This window comes from Oryctolagus cuniculus, chromosome 5, assembly GCF_964237555.1.
Source record: "Oryctolagus cuniculus chromosome 5, mOryCun1.1, whole genome shotgun sequence".
NCBI lineage: Eukaryota > Metazoa > Chordata > Mammalia > Lagomorpha > Leporidae > Oryctolagus > Oryctolagus cuniculus.
This window is the reverse complement of record NC_091436.1, coordinates 67,782,581-67,788,887: the sequence shown is the minus strand read 5'-3', so window position 1 is coordinate 67,788,887 and position 6,307 is coordinate 67,782,581. Positions and strand designations below refer to the sequence as shown.

The following is a 6,307-nucleotide window of genomic DNA, read 5'->3' as shown; positions in this document are numbered from 1 at the left end:
TACAACAAGATGGAGGAATTGGAAAACATCATGCTGAGTGAACTAAGCCAGTCACAAAGGGAGAAATATCATATGTTCTCCCTGATCGGGGACAACTAACTGAACACCAAAGGGGAAACCTGTTGAAGTAAAGTGGACACTATTAGAAACAGTGACTTCATCAGCTCTTGTCCTGACTGTTGATGTACAATGTAATCTTTATCCATTTTATTATTTTTTGTTCTAGTACTATTGGTTGAACTCTGTGATTAACACACAATTATTCTTAGGTGTTTAAATTTTAACTGAAATATGAACCCTGTTATGAATCTGGAAAAGATTATGCTGAGTGAAATAAGCCAGTCCCAAAAGGACAAATATCATATGTTCTCCCTGATTGGTGACAACTAACCGAGCACCAAAAAGGAAACCTGTTAAAGTGAAATAAACACTATGAGAAACAGTGACTTGATCAGCCCTTGCCCTGACTGTTGATGAACAACTTAATACGTTATCCCTCTTAGTATTTTTTTTTGTTTGTTCTACTTAATGCTTTATGTTGAATACTGTAATCAATACACAGTGATTCTAAATTGTTGAAACTTAACTGAAAAGTGATTGCTGTTAAATATAAGAGTGGGAATAAGAAAGGGAAGAGATGTGTAATTTGGGACATGCTCAAGCTGACTTGCCCCAAGCGGTAGAGTTAGAAACATACCAGGGGATTCCAATTCAATCCCATCGAGGTGGCATGTACCAATGCCATCTCACTAGTCCAAATGATCAATTTTAGTTCACAATTGATCATAATGATAGTACTAAGAGCCAAAGGGATCCCATAAACAAGAGTAGTGTCTATAAATACTAACTGATAGAATCAAAAAGGGATAGAACGATCCAACATGGGAAGTGAGATACACAGTAGACTCATAGAATGGCAGATGTCCTAAATAGCACTCTGGCCTCATAATCAGCCCTTAAGGCATGCGGATCCGGCTGAAAAGCCCATGAGAGTATTTCAGGCATGGAAAGCCAAGACACTCTGGGAGAAAAAAAAAAAAATGAAAGATCTCTGCGAGTGACATCCCAGTGGAAAGAACAGGTCATCAAAGAAGGAGGTACCTTTCTCTGAAGAGAAGAGAGAACTTCCACTCTTATACGACCTTGTCTAAATATGATCAGAGTCGGTGAACTCAAAAGGCTTCCATAGCCTTGGCAACTATTTCAGTTAACTTTTTACACATAATATTGACCCTATACAAAGCAAACAGTTCAACAACAACAACAACAAAAAACTTCCTCAACAGTCAATACAAGGGCTGTTCAAAGTCATTGCATCTCAAGGTGTCAATTTCACTTCTATATATTATCTTTTAAGTACTCTATTAATTACCACAGATCAGGGAGAACACACAGTATTTGTATTTGTCTTTTTTGGACTTGCTTTTTTCATTATGTTGCAAATGACAGGATTCCATGATGTACATACTCTATAATTCTTTATGTCACTCTTCAGTTGACAGACATGTGGGTTTATTCCATATTTAGCTATTGTTAATGGAGCTGCATTTAACATGGGGGTACAGATAACTCTTTCATATGCTCATTTTATTTCTCTGGGGTAAATTACCAGGAATGGGATCCTGGGTCATATGCTAGGTCTATATTCAGATTTCTGTGGTATCTCCGTACTGTCTTTCACAGTGACTGTACCAGTTTACATTCCCATTAACAGTGGATTAGGATACCTTTTCCCCCACATACTTGACAGCATTTGTTGTTGATTTCTCAATAAAATTCATTCTAGTGTGGCTGAGGTGAAACTTCATTGTGGTTTTGAATTGCATTGCTCAGATTGTTAGTGATTCTGAGCATCTTTTCTTGTGTCTTTGGCTCTCCTCTCTTGAAAAATTCCTGGTTAAGTCCTTTGTCCATTTCTTAACTGGGATATTTGTTTTGTTGTTTTTGAGTTTATTGAGCTCTTTATATATTCTGGATATTAATCCTTTACCTGTTTCATGGCACTGAAGCAAACTTTTCCTGGGCTTTTCATAGTTTGGAGGGTTTTTATTACTGGTTTAATTTCCATCTTGGTTATTGGTCTGTTCAGATGTTCTGTGTCTTCATGGCTCATTGTAGGTAGGTTGTATGCATCCAGGAACCTATTCATTTATTCTATGCTCCTGATTTGTTGGCATACAGTTCTTTGTAATAATTCCTGATGTCTGTAATTTCCAATCTCAATCTCCTTCAATTAGCCATGCAGCATTATTACTGTGCTTGTGTTAGCCTCTCTTCTCAAAAATTTGAGAAGAAATACCTGAGGATAACTTTTGCCATTTAATTTGTTTTCTTGGTAAATAGAGTCCTGCACTGTCTTATCTTTGATATCTATAGTTTTGTGTGGTTTTGTATGTAATCTCAGAGGGTATGTCCAGCACCAGTTATAACTAGAAGCAAAAATTTCTCTATCAAATTGTTAATTATTATATTAATAGTTTATCTTTAAATTCATTTTTTTAAAAATTCCATTACTTTCTGTTTCTTGGTCTCTATACACACCTTTAAATTTTACTTGCTATATTTCAGCTATGTTGATGCATACTGTTTATAATTGTTGGAAATAATACATTTTGTGAAGTGACACAAAGCATCTATCATTTATGCTTTTTTCACATTTCTGATGCTCTTATATCTTTGTAGAATTACTGATTTCTGACTATCAGTTGTGCATTACACTTGGAACCTGATTTCTAGGAATTACTGAGGTCTAAAGTGGACTGCGTAATTTTCTAGATAGGATTTGTGTTTGAGCTCAAAGGGACCTAGGAGAACTACTGGTCCAGGACCACTCTAAATTAAAAGCAAAGATTGAGTTTTTATTGACCAACAGCTAATGTGAATTATGCGTACACATCTGTGGGAGGGTCATCTCAGAGTTATAATTCCATTGGGGAAATTTTTAACTCCTGCATAAATCAGCAACAAGGCAATTTCTTTGTTTAACCTTCCATGTACAGAGGGAAGGTCAGTTTCATTTCTGTATCATCTCACAATTTAACTGCATTTACTTTGTCCTCTTTCCTCCACAGACCTTGAGGTCACATAAATAGTTGAATAAGCTCCCTAGTTTTTGCAATCATCTTCAGAGTTAAAGGCTTCACCTCTTGTTCCCTCTGAAGACCCATGCTTTCATTGACATTTTTGCCTGAGAGTAGTTCACAAATTTGTTTTTAAAGACATTCAGGATGTTTTAAAACATATGTTACACACTCTTCTGATTTTTGCCTGAGAAGGGTTCCTCCAATATACTAGTCAATAAAAATATCATATAATTTTTGTATCATTCTTTAAAGATATATTCAGAAAGTGCAGCCTATCACATACCAAAAGTATTAAATTTAAAGGTCAGAGAAATCTGATAAGTTGTTTCTTTTTGATATAAATGAAAAAAAAAGCACAGACAAAAGATTAAAAATTCTTAGCCATGACCCCTATAAATTTGAAATATAGCACTTGTACTTGCCTCATCCCTCCATTCATCCTACACAAAAACAAACTCAAAATATAATAATAAAATATATTAAAGCTCCAAACATAGTACATAGAAGTATGAAACTACTAGGAAAAAAAAAAAACTTAGAGTAAACACTTCAGGACAGTGTCATAGGTAGCTATTTTTGTGTAAGACACAAAAAGCACAGACAACAATGCAAACATAGATAAATGGCTTATATCACATTAAAAATCTTCTGCACAGCAAAAAGTAACAGTCAATAAAATTAAGACAACTGATACAGTGGGAAAAAATACTGGCAAACTATACATCTGGAAAAATTTAATATCCAGAATATACAAAGAACACAAAAATCTCAACACTGACAACAAAGAATTCAATCCAGTTAAGAAATGGTAAATACTTAGCTGGCAGGGGAGATACCTTGATCATGTAGGTGGTTTTCCCAGGGCGAGGCTCTTCCATTGCTGCCCCTGTGAGTTTCCCAAATGTAGGAAACTCGACTGCATAATTTGTGGTAGTGGGTGACTGTGTTTGCTCTCTCTCCCCTATAAAAAAAAGACCAAGAGGAAAAGAAATGGTCAAAGTATCCGAATAGACTTTTCTCTGAAAAAAAAATGGCAACACATATGTGAAAAAATGTTCAATGTTATTTGTCATCAGGGAAACTCATTTCAAAATCGCAGTAGGTGTCATCTCAATCCAGTTAGTATAACTATGATAAAAAGGCAAGAAATGACACATGCTGGTTTGGATGTGGAGAAAAAGACACACTCACATAATTTCAGTGGGAATGCAAATTATGAACATTACAGAGAACAATATGGTGCTTCCTCAAAAACTTTTTTTTTTAAATTTTGACCACATCACTTAGCTATCACTCTTGTGCATATATATCTGAAAGAAATGAAATCTGCATTTGAAAGACACTTGTACCCCCATGTTCATGGTGACACTCTTCACAATAGCCAAAATTTTGAATCAAAACAGACATCCATCAATATGTTAATGGGTAAAAAAATGTTATTTATGTAAAATGTAGTATTATTCAGTCATAAAAATAAAATCCTGATGTTTGTAGCAAAACAGATGGAACTGGAAATGATTACTTTAAATGAAATAAGCCACATAAATCAACAATTATCATACAGTCTTTCTTGAATACAGAAGTTTCAAAAAGAAGCCAATCTGAAATTACTGCAGGTTGGCAATGGTTGGGGGAGGATGAATGGATGGAGGATATATAATGGGTATCAAAACACTCAGATAAAAGAAAGATTTTGGCCTCCATAGCATAGGTGACAATTCTAGTTCAGGCAAAAATGTCAATGAAGGCACTGATTGCCATCAAGGAGAAGAGCTTAGCTGAGTGGAATTACTTACCTTCCGAGTTAAAAAAAAAAAAAAAAAGAGGAAGAGAAGATTGATCACACCAAACCTGGGTGTTTCACCTTTGGCACACCCTTAACCCTGAAGAACTGAACAGAGCTCTCTGGCCACACCCACCACAAGCCTCTAGAGATTCACCAAAAGCAGAGAGTCCACTTAATCTAGAGTCATAGTATAACGAGAAAAGCCACCACAGTGAAAAAAAAAAAAAAGATGAAGACGAAGACGAAGACGAAGACGAAGACGAAGAAGAAGAAGAAGAAGAAGAAACCAAAGTATATCTCCACAATGCCAAACAACAAATGCAGAAACTGAGAAAAACAAGAACAAGGAAGACATCATGATGCTCCCAAATGAACATGACACTCCAATACAAGATTATGAAGATGATGAGATAGAAGAAATGCAAGATACAGAATTTTTAAAAAATTATGATAAGAGCATTTAGAAGTTATCAAAAGCAAATGCATGAACTACAGAAATCCATACTGGACAGCATAGAAAATCTCTCTCATGAAAATGAAATCTTAAAGAGGAATCAAAATGAAATGAGGTAATTAGTAGAATATGAAATTTAGATTCTGAAGAGAAACCAAAATGAAATGAAGAGTTCAATAGATCAAATGACAAACACATTAGAGAGCCTTAAAACCAGAATCAGTGAGGTAGAAGAGAGAATATTAGATTTAGAAGGCAGAGCACAGGAAAGTATACAGTCAAACCAAAGAAAAGAAGAGGAAATTAGAAATCTAAAAAATATTGTTGGGAATCTACAGGATATTATTTAAAAAACCAACATTCAGGTTCTAGGAGTTCCTGAAGGCATGGAGAGAGAAAGAATTAGAAGGCATTTTTAGTGAAATACTAGCAGAGAACTTCCTGGGTTTGGAGAAGGAAAGAGACATCCAAGAACAGGAAGCACATAGAACCACCAATAAACATGACCAAAAGAGATTCTGACCACGACACGTTGTAATCAAAGTCACCACAGTGAAACATAAAGAAAAGATTCTAAAATGTGCAAGAGAGAATCTTCAGATTAATCTCAGATGATCTCCAATTAAACTCACAGCAGATATCTCATCAGAAACCCTACAGGCTAGGAGGGAATGGTGAGGCATAGCCCAGGTACTAAGAGAGAAAAACTGCCAGCCCAGAATATTATATCCTGCAAAGCTCTCATTTGTGAATGTAGGTGAAACAAAAATCTTTCATAGCAAACAGATATTGAAAGAATTTGTCAACGCTTGTCCAGCCCTGCAAAAGATGCTTAAAGATGTGTTACACACAGAAACACAGCCATCAGTATGAAAGACTATAAAGGAATAAAACCTCACAGTAAAAGATCACAGGAAGTTCAAGGCATATATTAGAAATTTCTTTTGAAAAATTGCACGGCAGTCACTATTTATCAATAGTCAC

The 6,307-nt window shown here is 35.4% G+C and overlaps 1 pseudogene; it reads left to right on the top strand.

Moving 5' to 3' along the window:
* The first annotated feature begins 3,895 nt into the window (after positions 1 to 3,895).
* On the top strand, positions 3,896 to 4,045 carry LOC127493382 (U1 spliceosomal RNA; annotated as a pseudogene).
* The last annotated feature ends 2,262 nt before the right edge of the window (positions 4,046 to 6,307 follow it).